At 38.8% G+C, this 19,614-nt stretch overlaps 1 pseudogene; it reads right to left on the bottom strand.

The window, feature by feature from the left end:
- Positions 1 to 15,273: 15,273 nt before the first annotated feature.
- Positions 15,274 to 17,237, bottom strand: LOC102832024 (annotated as a pseudogene).
- Between the last annotated feature and the right edge of the window lie 2,377 nt (positions 17,238 to 19,614).

Raw genomic sequence — 19,614 nt, 5'->3', positions numbered from 1 at the left:
TTGCATTCTTCCCTGTGTCTTCAACTGTCTTCATCATTCTGCCAAGCTACCTCTTGTATATTACCATCCCTATCACCCGTGTTAACATGTGTCTTCCCTCTCAACTATCCCAGGGATCTTTATAGAGAATAATGAATAATTACCACCTTAACTTATACACAATGAGTTCCATAGAACTTAAAAATAATTTAAAAACAAAACAATGATAATATACCAAATACAATTCGATAGGGGCTCTTAAATAAAGTCAATCCTCAATTCTGAATTCAGCTGCATCTAGTACATGCTGCTAAGTCATTAGTCTGAGGAAGTCAGAATTGGTCTTCACTGAGCCCTCTTGGTGCTGTAGGTTAGGCAGTGAGTTGCTAACCATGAGGTTGGCGGTTTAAACCCACCAGCCACTCCATAGGAGAAAAATAAGGCTGTCTGTACCCAGAAAGATTTATAGTCTCAAAAACCCTACGTAGAGTCAACATGAGTTGGAATTGACTTGATGGCAGTGGTTTAGTTTTTTGATCACAGCCAGAGACGGAAAAGTTTTCATTAATGGTCAGACAGTAAACAGTTTTAAGTTTTACAGGCATACCTTCCTTCACACTTACTCTTCTCTACCTGAAAGCAGACATCCTACTGCTACTGAGGCAGTCCCGACTCACAGTGAGCCTGTACGGGACCTCTTCACAGGAGCAGACAGTCTCATCTTTCTTCCACAGAGCCGCTGTTGACTTTGAACCTCCAACTGTGTGGTTACTATTCCTGAGCTTATCCTACAGTACTATCAGGAAAGCAGCCATAGACAGTATGTAAGCAAATGGGCATGGTTGGCTGATTGTTATGTGCCATGCAGTTGGAACCGACTCATAGCGACCCTGTACAGGGTTTCCAAGGCTGTAAATCTTTATGGGAGCAGAACGTCTCCTCTTTCTCCCGTGGAGCAGTTGGTAGTTTAGAACTGCTGACCTTGCAGTTTGCAGCCCGATTCATAACCGCTACGCTACCAGAGCTCCTTAAGAAAATGGGCATAGGTGTGTTTTAATAGACTTTACTTATAGACACTGAGATTTAAATTTCATGAAATTTTTTGCATGTCACGAAAGAGAATTCTTCTTGTGATTCCGCGTCCCCAGCCCCAACCATTTACCAATGAGGGGGAAAAAAAAAAAAAAAAATCTTACTTTACAGGCTATACCAAAACAGGGCTGGCAAGATTTGGTCCACGGATTATATAAATTTGTTAGTCCCTGTTCTTCAGGATCAAGTTACTCCCCTTGACATTTGTATACTTCTCCATCCTCAGGCCTCTCTCTAGATCAACTTTCTTAAGTAAAAGCTTCTTATGGATACTATATGCAACTATATACATAGCCAAACAGAATGACATCATGTAGACAGATGTGGTTCAGAATATTTATGTTCCATGGAAATAAAATGATAATCCAAGATGGATTAACAGCCAAGAAATGCTTCAGTCCCAAGTCTCTTAATTAAAGTAAACATTAAAAAAAGAGAGAAAAAGTTGAATGTAAAACTTTCTCTATTTCAAGGAGCATGTGATAGCTTTTTGAGAAGCATGTGAAAAATATGTATTGTTAGTTGAATCACTTAATTCACAGGTAGCATTTATAGCACTAGATGTCCCAATGAAAATGAGAGTATATTGTGCTTCAGAGAACACAATTATCTTAGTAAAGGTTTTTCTTTCCAAATGTCACTCAGCTGTCCCTGGCTTCTGTCTGTTCACGGACACAAAACAAAGGACTAAGGCACTGAGCTTGGCAAATTTGAGCTGTCTCTCTTAGTATATTGGCTCACAAGAAGGCTCCAGGTAATTTACCTCACCTGTTTCAAACCCACCAGCTTCTCTGTGGAAGAAAGAACGAAGCTGCCTGCTCCCATAAACATTTATAGTCTCAGAAATCCAATGTAGGTCGCTATGAGTCAGAATCCACCACTCGTCTGTCAGTTTGTTGTACTACGGTGACTTGAATGTTGCTATGATGTTGGAAGCTATGCCACAAGTATTTTAAATACCAGCAGGATCACCAATGGTGGCGAAGATTCAGTGGAGCTTCCAGACTAAGACAAATTAGGAAGAGGGAGAAGCAGATGACTTCTGAATGGTTAGTCACTGAAAATCTTATAAATAGCAGCAGAGCACTGTCATTGCTGGAAGATGAGCTCCTCAGTTTGGAAGGCACACAAAATACAACTGGGAAAAAGCTGCCTTCTCAAAGTAGAATTGACATTAATGATATGAATGGAGCAAAGCTTTGGAGACCTTCATTTGCTGATATGGCACAATTCAAAATGCGAAAAAAAAAAGCTACAAACATCCATTAACAGTCAGAATGTGGAGTTTATAGAGTATGAATCTAGGAAAATTGGAAGTTGTCAAAAATAAAATGGAAAACATAAACATCAATATCTTTGGCATTAGTGAGCTGAAATTGACTAGTACTGGCCATTTTGAATCTGACAATCATATTGTTTAGTACAGCAGGAACAACAAATTGAAGAAAAAGGTGTTGCATTCATCATCAGATGATCATATCAAGATTTACACTGAAATACAATGAAGTCTGTGATAGGATAATTATCCATACATTTATTATTAATATTTATGGATTAACCACGAAAACCACTGATGATGAAGTTGAAGAATTTCTACGAACTTCTTTAGTCTGAAATTGATCAACCATGCAATCAAGATGCATTGATCATTATTGTTGATTAAAATGCAAAAGTTGGAAACAAATAGGACAGATCAGTAGTTGGAAAATTGGTAGATGGTGGTAAAAGATACTAGAAATCGCGTGTTAGAATTTTGCAAGACTAATGACTCATCCATTGCAAAAACCTTTTTTCAATTACATATTAGGCAACTATACATGTGGCCCACTACTTGCCTGTCAGTTTGTTGTACTGTAGTGGCCTGCATGTTGCTGTGATTATGGAAGCTATGCCACTGGTATTTTAAATGCCAGCAGGGTGGCCCATGGTGGACAGCTTTCAGCTGAGCTTCCAGGCAAAGAGAGTAGGAAGAAGGAGAGACGAACTACTTCTAAATATTTAGTCACTGAAAACCTTATGAATAGCAGTGGAATACTGTCAAATAACGCCAGAAAACTGAATATTGAAACATGATGAAGAGCATCAGAATATTGCCAGATACAGTTCCAGAAGATGAGCCCCTCAGTTTGGAAGGCACTCAAATATGACTGGGGGAGAGCTGCCTCCTCAAACTAGACTTGACCATGATAATGCGAATGGAGTAAGCTTTCAGGACCTACATTTGTTGATGGGGCAACTCAAATGGAGGAGACACAGCTGTAAACATCCATTAATAATCAGAACATGGAATGCATGAAGTATGACTCTAGGAACATAGAAAGTTGTCAAAAATTAAATGGAATATACCAACATCAATAATCTAGGCATTAGTGAGCTGAACTGGACTGGTATTGGCTATTTTTATTCTAGCAATCACATGGTTTCCTATACCAGGAATGACCAATTGAAGAGGAAGGTGTTGCATTCATTGTCAAAAAGAACATATCCAGATCAATCATGAGGTACAACGCTGTCTGTGATAGGATAATATCCATGCACCTACAGGAAGACCGCTATTATTCAAATTTATGCACTAAGCATGAAAGCCAGTGAGGATGAAATAGAAGAATTCTACCAACTTCTTTAATCTGAAATTGATCAAACATGCAATCAAGATATATTGATCATTACTGGTGATTGGAATGCAAAGGTTGGGAGCAAAGAAGAAGGATCAGTATTTGGAAAATATGGCCTTGGTGATATGTATGATGCTGGAGAATGTATGATAGAATTCTGCAAAATCAATGATTTGTTCATTTCAAATACCTTCTTTAGACAGCATAAGAGACAACTGTATATATGGACCTCACCAGATGGAATACATAGAAATCAAATTATCTACATCTGTGGAAAAGACATGATGAAAAAGCTCCACATCATCCATCAAAACAAGGCCAGGGGCAGACTGTGGAACAGACCATCAATTACTCATACGCAAATTCAAACTGAAGCTGAAGAAAATGAAAACAGGTCCTCGAAAGCCAAAATATGACCTTGAATATACCCCGCTCCCCCTGAATTTAGAGATCATCTGAAGAACAGATTTGATACATTAAACACTGAAGACTGAAGACCAGAAGAGTTGTGGGATGACATAAAGAACAACATACATGAAGAAAGCAAAAAGTCATTGAGAAGACAAGAAAGAAGGAGAAGGTCAAAATGGATGTCAGAAGAGACACTGCAACTCCAGTGTAGAGATGCTAAAGCAACTGAAAGAAATAAGGAGGTCCAAGAGCTGAACAGAAATTTGGAATACAAATACCTGGCCAACTGATTTGAAGAGATGCATATTTGTGCCTATTCTAAAGAGAGAGGACCCAATGGAATGCAGAAATCATCAGACAATACCATTAATATCACATGCAAGCAAAATTTTGCTAAAGACAATTCAAATCGGCTGTAACATTACATTGACAGGGAACTCCCAGAGTTTCAAGCCAGTTTCAGACAAGGATGTGGAATGAGGGATACCATTGCTTACTCAGATGGATCCTGGCTGAAAGCAGAGAATAACAGAAAGATGTTTACCTGTGCTTTCTTGACTATGCAAAGGTTTTTGATTGTATGGATCATGACAAGCTATGGGCAACATTTGGAGAATGAGTATTCTGAAATACTTAATTGTGCTCATGAGGAACTGCACACAGACCAAGAGGCAGTTGTTCTAACAGAACAAGGAAACACTGACTGGTTTAAATTAGGAAAGGTGTGCTCCAGTGTTGTTTCATTTCACCATGCTTAATCTGAAAGGAGTCCTGGTGCGGCGCTGCGGGTTAATGAGCTGGACTGCAAGGTTGGTTTGAACTACAAGGTTGGCGATTCAAACTCACCACCAAACTCCTTGGAAAGCCTATATAGGGTTGCATGAGTCATAACCAACTCAACAGCTCTTAACAACAGCAACAACAACACTGAATCTGTATGCTGAGCAAATAATTCTAGAAGTTAGATTATATAAAGAAGAACATGGCCTCAGGATTGGAGGAAGACTCATTAACAACCTATATGCAGATGATACGACCTGGCTTGCTAAAAGTGAAGAGGACTTAAATGCTTACTGATGGGAGATCAAAAACCACAACCTTTGGTATGGGCTGCACCTCAATATAAAGAAAAACAAAAATCTGATAAATAGACAAAAGATTGAAGTCAAATACTTCATTTTGCTCGGATCAACCATCAACATTCATGGAAGCAGCAGTCAAGAAATCAAATGATGTCCATGCGAGTAAAGTTTTACTAAAGATAATACAGAAATGGCTGCAAGCATATGTTGACAGAGAACTTTCAGAGGTTCAAGTCAGATTTAGAAGAGGACATGGAATGAAGGATATCATTGCTGATGTCTGGTGGATCTTGGCTGAAACAGAGAATACCAGAAAGATGTTTACCTGTGCTCTACTGACTATGCAAAGGCTTTAGATTGTTGTGGATCATGACAAGCTATGGACAACATAGCTTGTGTAAGAAAATATGATGATGTTATACTATATTAAATATGAATATGTAGGTACTTTGTACAATAACAATACTTGAGCTATAATATAAAAATATAATATCAATATATTTTAAGAAAGCTTTTAAGTTTTTCATTTTGCTCTAATAACACCTTCACAGTGAAAGTAGGAAGACTTTCCAAATTCTTAATTCAGTCTTATATTCTTGTCTCATCAGTTTATATGTAAAAGGTATAAACTTCAGCTTATTAAATGACCATTGATTGTGTTCATTCTTATATTTTTCTACTCATTATACTGATTTTGTTTTGTATTATAATAAAATAAAGCATTTTAAGCATCAAAATAAAAAAAAAGAGAAAGAAATCAAATGATGACGTATTGCATTAGGCAAATCTGCTACCCAAGACCTTTGTAGAGTGTTGACGAATCAGGCTGTGAATCGTAAAGCCAACAGTTTGAAACTACCAGCTGTTTCGCGGGAGAAAGATGAGGCTTTCTGCTCCCGTAAAGATTTGCAGCCTCGGAAACTGTGTACAGGGTTGCTATGAGTCGGAATCAACTCCAAGACACATAATCACCACCACCATGAGTTGGTACCAACTCGACGGCCCCTAACAACAACAACATCCATGTGGATCTCACCAGACAGAATATGTTGTATGTTTGGTAAAGAGGAGGGTCAATGAAAAAGAGGAAGACATCCAGCAAGATGGATTGACACAACAGGCTCAAATATAACAACAATTGTGAGGATGCTGCCGGACCGAACAGTGTTCTGTTGTGTTGTTATGGGTTGCTAGCAATGTTAACCACTGAACAACTACATGAGTGAATCAACTATATGGAAGTGGGCTTGGTTTGGTCTGGTCATCATCTAGATTTGTAGTTCCTAGGTGATGCAAATGGTTAAGCACTCAACTTGTAGCTGAAAAGGTTGGCAATTAAAATACTCCCAGAAGTACCTCAGTGATCTGCTTCCTAAAGGTCAGATCCTTAAAAATCCTAAGGATCATTGAGATGAAACAAAGTGTAGGATTTGTTGAATGTAAAACTGATGATCTTGCCTGTAAACCTTCACTTGATTCACAATAAAAAGTTAAAAACAAAACAAAAAAATTCTATGGAGCAGTTTTACTCTCCATTCCTGGAATTGTTAGGAATGGGAATGCACTGGACAGCATCCAGGTTTTATAATTCTTACAACTACTCATTTAGGAGAGCTATTAGGATATTTAATAAGAATTGATCAGTAAACTTTGATGAGCATCAGGAAAGAAAGGTATTCTTGCATACCTAAAGGAGCTTGCTGTAATATTTTTGTTGTTGTTAAATGCCGTCAAGTAGGTACTGACTCATAGTGACCCTGTATAGGATTTCCGAGGAGTAGCTGGTGAGTTTAAACCGCCGATCTTTTGGTTCAAATTATCCTTGTGATCCAATGCTTACCCTGTAGTGAGGCTGTAATATGAAAACATAGCACACATCAAATCAACTGTGAAATGAATAACTGTATTCAGAAGATACTCAAAAGTATACAATTATAGTTTTCAACAGAGCTCTTTGTCGTTCCCCATATCCATCCTAACCCCATGAATGTACCACTGTAGGCTGTGATTCATTACGCCTGTGTATTTTCTTGACATTCTTGTGCAGTTGATTTTGGTAATGAGGCTGTGCATATGACACAGGCGCCTTGAACCACAAAAGATTAAAAATCTGTACTGAGCAGTGGAAATGCCAGTGAAACCTCTAGTGCATCCAGAGAACAGGCTGGTGGCTTGTGGGGCTTTGGGAACTTGTAGCTTATGAATGCTTGACTATGTGGCGCTTGCATAATGAACAAGGCAAGGTCTAGAGTTACATGTAAGTCACTGCAATTATTTCTAAGGACACTTATTCTTGAGTGTATGCATTCAGCCGCTAGAACACTGTAGCTTTGTATTATTAAGGTGAAATGTTGGGTTTGATTCCAAAGGCCAGGTACTGTTTCTAAAACCGGCTGCATAGCCTCGTCAAAACTAACATTCATTGCCTTTTAGCAGCATTTGCTAAAAATCTACATTTTCTAAGGATTACACAACATTTTCAAAGGTCCATGAGGGAAATTACTTTCAAAGTGATCATATCATTTTTTGCTGTTTTTTTTTTTTACTGCATTAATCTGTATCCACAAAAATAAATGTGTGAATTTAAATAGAACAGTGTGTTCTCACACTCATTCCATCTATTACATTAATGGAAGAAAAAAAGGAGGATTGAAAAACAGGGCATATGTAGTTAGTGAGGAGGTAGCCAATTCCGGCTCTGGCACTTATACAGTTGTGAGCCCTACAGTAAGTAACATAGTTCACTAAGCTTCAGTGGACTTACTACAAATGGGGATAATCATAGCAATGACTTTATAGATTATTGTGAGGATGACATGAGATACTGGATGGAGAGGCCTTAGCATACACCTGACCTCTAGTAAGTGTTTCATAATATTGTCTCCCTTCCCTTATTTGGGGATCCAGATAATCTACAAGTGCCTTCCTGAGCCTCAAATAAGGCTCTAATGTCAACAAGAATGCTGAATATAGTATGATATTTCAAAGGCTTTTTAAAATCAGAGCCTGAACATTGAGAAGAAATGAATGAAATCATCATAAATTATTATTTACTATAAGGTAGATTTTTCCAATTATGGTTAACTGTGAGACATATCACATTCTTTTGACAGAATTTTTTATCCAAGGTGTCTCATACAGTGAAGACGCGAATGAAGTGATTTATTTTCTTTGCAGTTACTACTACTCTCTTCATTTAAATAATGCAACCCTTCTCTAGGGAAGAACTGCCATTCTACCACTTACAATGACACTCCACTAGTAGAGCTCTCTCAGCCTGAGCATGGGCCCTGTACTTTTACGTAAATCTCCTCAGAATCCAGGCCTTCCTTGTATTCTACCACTGAGGTGCTGGACCAAGACAGCTGAAAACTTGGGTGTCCTGACCTGTAACATAACAAGACAACTTCCTCAAATCTTTTTTTTCAGACATCATGGAAGGTGCCTCCTTTTACAATCCCATAATTTCTAGCCTCTCGTTAATGGTCTCAATGAAACAGAAGCACTGTCTGCTAAAAGTCTTCACCTCCAGTTGGGCGGAATTTTTATTGTGAGAAAAATGCATTGGAGGCTTAGATTCCTTTTAGTAGCTACAAATCATAGTTATAATTGGGCTCAAGCATTAGCAGCTTTAGTGGAAAGAAATCATTCTATTCATGTCTGTATAATATTCATACCTGTTGAATCTGAGAGCAAAGCAAATTTACTTTTTAATTTTTCCCCTATGTCATCCAAAGAAAAATGTGTGATAGTGAGGGTAACATGGAGGCTAGTCTATGCCTTTCATGGTTTTTAAAAAAGTGCTGAGGAATTTCTTTAAATAGAATTCATTATTATTATCTTGAGATATTAGCAATAGGTAGCTGCCAAAATATTTTATAAATGAAGCAGCAATACACTACTAGTGACCTAATCCAGCTGCATTTACTACTTAGCAACGTCACATTCCTTTTATGAAATAAACAACTTATTAACCACAGAGGAGTTAATAAGAGTTTAGCTTCTCCTTTGGGAAATTCTCTACAGACTTATTTTTCTTAAATAAGTTCCCTTCTGATTATTTGCTCACCAACTTGCTTCAAGAGACGATAAAGACTAAGTGAGTTAATATACAGGAAACACCTGAAACCGTGTTTTATACTAAAGCATTATAATACTCCAAACAGCTCAAACGCACTGCCAGTGAATAGATTCCAACCCATAGTAGCCCTTTAAGGACAGAACAGAGAACTACTGTCTAGGGTCGGAGGCTACAAATCTTTGCAGGAGTAGACAGCCTCAGTTTTCTCCTACAGAATGGATAGAGGGTTGTAACTGCTGACCTTGTGGTTAGCAGCCTAACACATAGCCTACTATACCACCACGGTTCCATGTTATTGCTGTTAAATGCCATCGAGTCAGTTCTGACTCAGAGCGACCCTGTGCAGGCTTTCTGAGTAGCAGCTGGTGGGTTTGAATTGCTGACCTTGTTGTGGTTTTCAGTTCAGTGCCCATCCTATAGCGCCACACCAGTGCTCCTTGGTGGTGGTGGTTATGTGCCATGGAGTCGGCTCTGACTCACAGAAACCCTGCTTCCAAGGCTGTAAACCTTTACGGTAGCAGAAAGTCTCATCTTTCTCCCATGGAACGGCTGGTGGTTTTGAACTTCTCACCTTCAGGTTAGCAGCCCGACTCAGAACGACTATGTTACCACAGCTCCTTCCAGGGCTCCTTAAGGCATTGTAGTATGTGCTCAGTAAATGTTGGATAAATAGATCAAAACAGAGTACAAATTTTCTAACAAAGCACGCTTTAAAAAGTGACACTTCTGAATATGCAAATTCTAGTTAGAAATTTAGTCTGTAGGTTTTATTTGACTTCTTACTCAAATGGCTAACTGAAACTCAATGTTGTCATTTTTAGAGTGTTATTGTTATTGAGTTAATTGTGACTCATAGCGACCCCATGTGACAGAGCAAAACTGCCCCAAAGGATTTTCTTGGTTGTAATCTTTACTGTAAGGTGCTCTGGTAGCGTAGTGGTTGCTAATCTCACGGTCAGCAGTTCGAAACTACCAGCTGTTCTGCAGGAGAAAGATGAGGCTTTCTGTTCCCGTAAAGATTCACAGCCTTGGAAACCCTGTATAGGGTCGCTATAAGTCAGAACCAACTCCACAGCACATAACAACAGAGCCCTGGTGTGGCGCTGTGGGCTAATGCGTCAGACTGCAAAGTCATTTGAGCTGCAGCATTGGTGGTTCAAGTTCACCAACTGCTCCTTGGAAACCCTACACAGGGTCGCTATGGGTCAGAATCAACTCCATGGCACTTAACAATAACAACAATTTTTACTGTGTTCTGCTGTGGTGCTGTGGAATAAAGCACTGGACCGCAAGGTCGGCTGGAATCACAAGGTCGGCAGTTCAAACTCACCAATCGCTCCTTGGAAACCCTATACAGGGTCTCTAGGAATCAGAACCAACTCCGCAGCACTTAACAACAACAATCTTTACCACAGCAGATCATGGGGTCTGTCTACTGCAGTCACTGAGTGGGTATGAACCACCACCTATGGTAAGCAGCACTTAATCATTTGTGTCACCAGTGAGGTTTTGAATCACAATTGATGAATGAGAAATATTTTTTTCTTTTATTTTTAAATTACTAAGCTTATTAGTGTTCTATTGGCCCAAGAGCTGTAATTATCTATGTAATTTTAGAAAAGACTGTATTGGGACTCAAGAATTTAGGTGCATTTACTGAGCAGAACCATGCAGCTACAATAATCAATTTCATAGTATTTCATAAGTATGAAGAAAACACTGGGAATGCCTGAATACAGAGACAGAACTGGAAAGTCTGAGACCTACAGTAAGAACTGAGGCTTTAGCATGCAACTGAACATGGACAGTTTTCTCTTTACTACACATTTTGTCGTCACTGGCTGGCATCCTTCCTTTTGATGAAACAATTAAACCATTTGAGAAAGAAGAATTAAGTGAGGCTAGGGTAGAGGCACTATGTTGAATTTTCTAAAGAGAAACAGACTGTCCAATCCGAAACATTTCAAAATGGTACAGCCACATACTCTTTCCAATACTGTCCTTTGATCTGCGTTTTCTATCTGCAGAATGTCGAGCAAAGTGTTAAAGCTAAGTTAGGGTGCAGTGACTCACTGATTGCCAACTGGGAGGAAGTGTTTATTTTATTCATGAAAATATTTCTTGGTAAATAAAGGAAACAAAGCTGAAGAAATTGGGTAGGGCATTTTCAAAGAGCAGGTGAAAAAGAGAAAAAGGTAAGGTGTCCACTAGGACATCAGAGCAGCCAGGAAGACGGTCAGAGGCTGGGACAAAGCTCTTATATGCCTAGTATCAACTGTCACATAAAGATCTTGAGGAAGATGAGCTCTTCATTTTCCTTCCTGAAGTAAAATGCTAAGATTCTTAATAAACACTTTTAAAAAATTATTGTTAAGTGCCGTCGAGTTGGTTCCAACCCATAGCCACCCTATATAAGGTTTCTGAGGAGCGGCTGGTGAGCTTGAACTGCTGAACTTGAGATTCAAACTGACTTCGCAGTCCATTAACCCACAGTGCCACACCAGGACTTAAAAAAAAAAAAAAATTAGAGGCAGCTTCGAGCAATTTAAATGAAAAGTAAATCATTTAAATATTTAACCAAGTAGAAAAAATGATTTAAACATAATTAAAGCTATCTGGGCATGTTACTGATTTTGGTTCCAGGCTATGGCAAAATTTACTGAGTAAAATGGTTGATAAAATATAAAACTTATAGTGGGGTCTTTCAATTAGAAAAAAAAAATGCTGTGTTTAGAAAAGACTTAAAGTCTGAGTTTGAACGGATCAATCACCATAATAAAGAAGCTAAAGCTTTAGTAGCTATAATGTAGTTCTTAGTTTGGTCACTTGATAAATGTTTATTGAGTGAATGCAATGAACAAAATATATAAGGGGAATTTTGTCAGGAAGTAAAACGGTAAAGTATTTTAGAGGCATTATGAAAACAAAATACGACACAATGGGACTGCCAGAGGAGAACTAGAAAGTTAATTAGGGTTTTTAATGTTAGAAAAAATATGAAGATAAAAATAACCACTGCTGTGTTGTTGATTTTGCTGGGAACTGGACATGCAGGGACTATCTGTAAACACATAAGGATTGGGAAAGGGTGTCGCTGAATGAGGCATTCTTTGTAGGTAGTTTAAACGGATAGGTAAAGTCTGAAGGTGACTTTGAAAGCACACACCAGGCACAAATTGAAGGAAAAGCAGTCAGTTATTAGAAAGGTTGTAGATACATGGTGGATTTTAAAAAGTTAACATTTTTCATATGAAGTAGATTTTCACCAGATAATTACAACAGATATTAGCTCAGCACAGACACAATCACAGTCACCTTTAAAGAAGTCACATGGCGAGCAGGACTCCAAAAAGTTCCTGGAAGAATAGAATGAAAAGATGATGGAATTTTTTCATGAACTTTCTGAAGCCCCCTTATATGATGTTATGCATTTATGTAGCTGTTTTAGAAAATCTTTATTACTTTATTAGCACAGCAGGTCACAAGCTATGACTTCATTGGCAAAAGTTAATATTTAGTGATAGTAAGTCTGAGCTTATCATGGTTATTGTTGAAGCCAGGCCTCCAAACACCAACTACAGCAAAATCAACTTCAGAAGTAAATGTGAAATGCAGAAAGCATTGTTGATAAGATATTAAAGGAAGTCTCACCAGTTAACTGATAGAAAGCCATTTTACACATCACAAGTCATCAGAGGCAAGTTCTATTTCATTTTTAAAAACAGGAAATTTTTTGCAGAGAAAAAAATCATTTATCTTGTGCATCAATTTATCTTAAACTGCAAAAAATGAAAGAAAGATAAAAAACAACCCCACAACAAAAAACCCCCACCCACGATATGGGGATAAAAAGGCAGGAAAGAGGAACAAGACCAAATTTGTACAAATTGCAAGTGTAAGATCAACTTACTAAGCCTACTAAAAAGGGAGTCCTGGTGTGGAGTCGTAGGATAAGCACTGAACTGCTAACTGAAAGGTCAGCGGTTCAAACCTATTAGCTGCTCCTCGGAAACACTATATGAGTCGGAACCGACTCAATGGCACTTAACAACAATAACCATGTGGTGTTGTAGGATAAGCACTAGACTGCTAACTGCAAGGTCCATGGTTCAAATCTACCGATAACTCCTTGGAAACCCCATATAGGGTTAAGAACAACAATAACAACAGTAGTAATCTTTATTAGGAGTCCCTGGTGTGTACAAATGGTTACCATGCTGGCCAAATAGCTTTTGGGAGTCTGAAAGCAGATGACATTTGGGTGTGCTTCTAATCTCAGATTCCAGCCACGTAAATGGAAAACAGCAGCCCCTGTTGTTGTTGCTGTTAAGTGTCATTGTGTCGGTGGTGGGTTGGCCCAGGATCGGACATTGTTTCGTTCTGCTGTACATGGGGTTGCAATGAGTCGGTTCCAACTTGATGGCAACTGACAACAACAACAAGTGCTGGTGGGTTAATGTGCCAGACTGAAAAGCCGTTTGAACTGCAAGGTCAGCGGTTAAAGCTCACCAGCTGCTCCTTGGAAACACTGTATACAGGGTTGCTATGGGTCAGAACCGACACAAAGTTGATCTTACACTTGTCTAGTGATCTGACTTAAGTTCATTTGTTGCTGTTTTTAATGAACATTTTAATGTTATGAATAACAGAACATTATGAATACATTGGAAACAAAGTTTTATCAATTTAATTTTTAAAATTTCAACATAAAGTAGGTAAAAATTTGATACCTATATTATTTATTTTAAAAAAATATTCCCAGCTTAAGGTTGAAACATTCCAAACTCTAGAACCATCTAATTTTGCATTCCAAACTCTAGAACCATGATTTTCATGTGAGCATAATGCAGAATTACAGCAGGAAAAAAAAAAATCCTTTATTTTTCTTTAAATCAATAAAATCTTTGACTGCTATAGGTCTCCTTTAATAATATATATTTACCTCCTCTTTATGGGAACAAGACCTTGTTAATGTATACACTCAAAACCAAAAGAAAACAAATACTGTACGAAAGTTTAAAACCAACGTTGAGGTCTAACATTTTTATTTAACTTCAGTTTTTTCATGGATTTTGATCCCTTCAGTGTTTCTTTGAAAAGATACAAAATAAAAATAAAAGATATAGAAATAAAAACAAAATAGTTTCCTTTTGTGATTGCTGCCGCCTGTTAAATGAGGCTATAGAGATCAATGCAGCCTTGCCAGGTGAGTCACTGCAAACTTTAAGTCACTGCAAACTTTAAATCACTGCTAAACACAAACAAAAATACAGGAGAATTTTTTATTTTCCCAAAGGAAACCATACAGCAGTCTTGAAAAAAATTTTTTTCCCTAGTTCTGCAGAGGATAATTATAGCAGAAGATGTGGGAAACTCTCTTAACTATCACCAACTGCTTAAAGTTCTGTTATAATAAAATTTTTGATAGTATAATAGTAGTTTTGCTGGAACATTAGCAAAAGTATATACATTCCAGTTACCTTTGATTTAGCCATAATCACATATGTATGCCTGTTTTGGACAAAAATATATATATTTAAAAAAAAAAACTGATCAACTTTAATGATTTCATATATGGACTCAAGAGTGGTAGTAAAAGGAACAGACCCAATTATGACAAGGGGACTCAGGGACAGAAAAATTAAGTTCCTCAGGAAAAGAAAAGTACAAAATTAGAGATTCAAACACATTTATACAGCCCTATTCTAGTCTTCCCACAAATGGTGATGTTAAAACAGGCTCTTCAATGTATAAAGTCTCTCCATGGTTTCACTACATTATCTGTGGTCTAGTCTCACTGGGTAAAAATGACTACCTCATCTGAAGTGCCCTTGATAGTCCATCTGAAATACTAGATACTTCACTTTTATAAAACAGCTTTTTTTTTGGTTCTTTATGTCCGTTTCTTTTAATTACTTGATAAAAGAAAGGGGACTTGATTAGCATTTTTCATTTGAACATCACCTATCTGCACAGCTAAAACTCCTTCATTCAACCTGCTTCTTTACAATCTTTATTTACTAAAGTTGGTGAAGTTTGCAAAGGCTTCTTGCTTGGGTTGCGTGATTTCCAGAAGTCATAGTTATGTTAGGCATGCCCGTTCCCATCGTGCCAGACAGGCCCATCTCAGGAGATGACATCCCTATGTTCATGTTCATGCCCATCATGCGCTGGTTCATCACTCGGTTATTTCCAAGAGGAGGCATTCCCATGGTGCCAATCATCACATTGAGCATGCTTACAGGCATGGCCCCCCAATCAAAGGGTTAGTTTGAGGCCGGACAGGAAGCATGTTTGATGGAGAACTTTGGGTTTATCACATTCATAGGCTGTTGCATATTCTGTTGCTGAATCATTGTATTCAGCAATGGCTGCTGGGTTTGGAAGGCTGCATACCAGGTAGTACGGTGTCTAGGCTGATGTTTACACTGGGGTCAGACCAAGTAGAGGGCAAGGTATGCCACCTAATTTCTGGACCATATCTGTATTCTGATGACAGAGAGGATTAGGTTTCTACAGCAATGTGCTAACATTTTGCAAAGGCTATGATCTTGACATAGGCAAACCAAGCCCTACAGTATTAGTGCTCATCATAGAGAAATTCATACTCTGGGACGATGTCATGGTTGCCTGGGATGAGCTCATAAGATCAAACAGGTCTGAAGAATTCGAGGCAGCGGGGGATAGGCCTAAAGCTGGTTGTGTGCCACTGAAGAGTTCTACAGCAGGTGAGGCACTGACAAAGAGCTCACCACTGGAAGCAACAGGGCCAGACTGGACTTGGTTGAAGGCACTCTAATCACCAAAGTCTCCATTCCCATTTGTTGTTCCTTGGGACAGCAAATTGCCTGATGCAGCAGTTGAACCAAAGTCAGCAAATCCTCCGAACAAATCAGATGATCCCCCTGGTGACTGGCTGGCACAATCCAAACAGATCAAAAAGATCACCAGATGACTTGATGCTAGGCACTGAAGTCTTAACTGAAGACTGAGGTGTATGGATTGAAGCATTCTGGTCTGGACTTGCTTTTGTCTCCTGTGTAATGTGCAGCTGCTCCAAGATCAATGGTTTTGGAAGGATTTGTTGTGTACTTGTGTCTTGGTTGTGGTGGTCTCTGTGGCCTGTGTGATATGGGTATGCTTTGTCATCACAGTCTCCTCTTCATCTTTGAATTCACCTTTGGGAGATCTGCCTCTTCTCGCTTTTTTTTCCCCTCATCATTGTTGCTTCATCTTTCAGGAGAGTCTTCTCTATCTTTCCTCCAGAACTTGCTCATGGTGTCATCAATTGTGCTTCCAATCTGAATCACTCAGTTCACCTAATTTATCACTGAATGGAAAAGCACTTGTGTTTTTATCCCACTCCTCATCCCATTTTGATTTGAGCTCAGGATCATATCTTTCACAGTATCTGAATCCTCCAACACTGTCTGAGGAAACCCCAACATATTTGTCTTTGTTTTTCTTTGCTTTTTTTTGCTCTTCATGAAGGCTGTCATCATCCTGGGCAAATTCAACCAATTTTTTCACTTTCTGGTGAATATTTATACGCTGATCCTTGCCATGCTCATCTACAAAGTGGTAATTTTCCAGACATCACAAATCATAAATGTCTTCTCTGCCACTTGTAACAACATGCTCTGATCCATTGCTTATGAGGTAAGCTAGGAGCAGCAACGACTTATAAACTCTTCTCCAATTCTTTTTGTAGTATTTTAACATGCATGACCAAAGCATGTTCATAAATTCTGGAAACTGTTCATATATAAATGTAGCCTTGGGAATCTCTCCCATGAGCTGCCCAAAAGGTCCCCAAGGATCATCATTTGTTGCTTCTTGAACTTTAGACTCGATCTCTGAATAATTCATAACCACATTGGTAGCTTTGTCTACCAGCTCCTGAACCTTCCACATGTTCAACATCATGCCCAGAGCAGACCTGCCCGCCGCCTCCCTCTCCTGCTCCCCATGGACCCTGGAGCACGTCCATGCCGGGGCAGGTCCAGGCCAGGGTCGCTCACCACCTTCTCAAACTCCCCCAGTTGGCTCATTTGTTTTCAAAATACATCCTAAGTGTCTCTGATACATGGCATATATACACTGTCAAACAATATAAAATCACACAAACAGTAGAAGATAAAATATATGACTAGGATCGCCTAAAAATTAGACACTTACATGAATCAAAAGATTTCACCAAAAGAGTCCAAAAAGAGCCAAGAGGGGAAAAACTTTTTTGATATATAAGATAAGGAATTGATCTCTATAATTCATAGAAAATGACAACACCTCTACAAGAAAAAGACAAACAACTGAATTTTTAAAAATTATGAGTGTCTTTCATAACCAAAGACACCCAGGGTCCAATAAACATATCAAGAAATGTTTGCAATCATTAGCCAGTAGAGAGATGAAAATCAAAACAACTAGATACCATCTCACCCCAGCAGTAATAGCAAAGTGCAAAATAACAGAAAAACAACAAATGCTGGTGAGGGTGTGAATAGACTGGGACCCTCCTATATTGCTGGTGGGACTGGAAGATGGTGTGGAAAATGGTTGGGAATATGGTATTTCCTCAAAGAGTTGGAAATAGAAATACCATATGGCCTAGCAATTACTCTTCTTAGTATATATCCCCAAGAAATAGCCACTATAGATGCACATCAATGCTCATGGAAGCACTAGTCATAATATCAAAAAGATGAAGACAGCCTACATGCCCATCAGTAGAAGAATGGATAAACAAGCTTTGGTATATACACATAATGGAATACTATGTAACATTGAAGAATAACAATGAAGCTATAAAACGCTCATAACACAGATGAACCTGGAGGACATTATGTTGAGTGAAATTAGTCAATCACAAAAGGACAAACATTGTATGAAGCCACTATTGTAAAAACTCAAGAAAATTTTTTCAAGCTAAAAGAATTTCTTTGATGGTAAGTAGGGCTAGGAGGGAGGGGAGAGTAATTCATTGGCCAGAGGGAAGACACATGTTAACTCAGGTTACAAAGAGGGCAATATACAAGAAAGAGGTTGGCAGAACAATGATGAAGACAGGTAAGAGTACAGGGAGGTTTGCAAGGGTTAAAGGACTATAAATACTACTATATCACAGAGCCCGGGGACGTCAGTATTCTGTGGGCAAAAACATGGACAGATACACACGCTGGACAGGCATGCAAAGAAGAGTGAGAGTATTTCCACAAATTTATAAGGATTTGAAAGAGGATATTTGTACATGGGTATTTACCTTTGCTGCAAACCCTCCTATGAATGAGGTGGAGCATTTATTGTTGTTGTTAAGTGCCGTTGAGTCAATTCCAACCCATAGCGACCCTGTATAGGGTTTCTGAGGAGCAGCTGGTGAGCTTGAACCACTGACCTTGCAGTTCAAACAACTTTGCAGTCTGATGCATTAGCCCACAGCGCCATACCAGGAGCATACAGGGGGCAAAATGGTGAAAAGGTCTTAGCTTTATCAAACAACTTAAGGCAAAGAGGTGCTGAGCCTGGGGGGTTCAGGCCCATAGTCTCAGGGGTCACCATGGTCAATAGTTCACAAAGACAATGTTTTACAGCCTACTTTTGTGAGTAGTGCTTGGGATCGTAAAAGCTTATGAGTGGCCACGTAAGGTCCCTCTCTGTGTGGAAGAAAGAAGAGTGATGAAAGCAGAAGATGCTTGGAATCAATTCGTCCAGTGACCTAATGGAGCATATGAACGTCAGTCTCCAAGATTCTGAGACCAGAGGAACTAGCTACCACTACCAACTGCACTGAAAGGGATCATTAGAAGGTCCTAAACAGAGTAGGAGAAAATGTGGACTAAAGCTTAAAATAGATATGGCTTACTGGTCAGAAAGAAACTGGAGGAACTTGAGATTATGGCCCTCGACCACGCTTCAGGTCTGAAATGGAACTTATATTGGCCTAATATTCAGCCAAGCAGTAAACAGATATACAAGGGAGACAACAACACTAGGAAAGGAAGCTCACCATGGAATGGTCAGTGATTCACAATCAAAAGGGCAACATTTACCTGAGGACAAAGTTGCAACGCAATGGGAAGGTGGGTGGATGGAAATAAGAACCTGCACAGGGAGGAAGTGGGAAAACTGTTGTTTCATCGAGGGGCCTGCAATCATTGAGATGAAACAAAGTGTGTGATTTGTTGAATGTGAAACTGATGACTGCTCTGTCAACCTCCACATGAAATGTTAATGATGCATAGGAATCAATGTAGGTTATTGCTATTGTTTTTTCCAGGGAAAATAACAAAAAATACTGTTTGTAAAATAAAATAATCTAAAAACATCAAATCACCGACAAGACAGTAAGAAACTG

This window comes from Chrysochloris asiatica, unplaced genomic scaffold (genome assembly GCF_000296735.1).
Source record: "Chrysochloris asiatica unplaced genomic scaffold, ChrAsi1.0 scaffold00003, whole genome shotgun sequence".
NCBI classification, from domain to species: domain Eukaryota; kingdom Metazoa; phylum Chordata; class Mammalia; order Afrosoricida; family Chrysochloridae; genus Chrysochloris; species Chrysochloris asiatica.
This window is presented reverse-complemented; position numbering and strand designations above follow the sequence as displayed.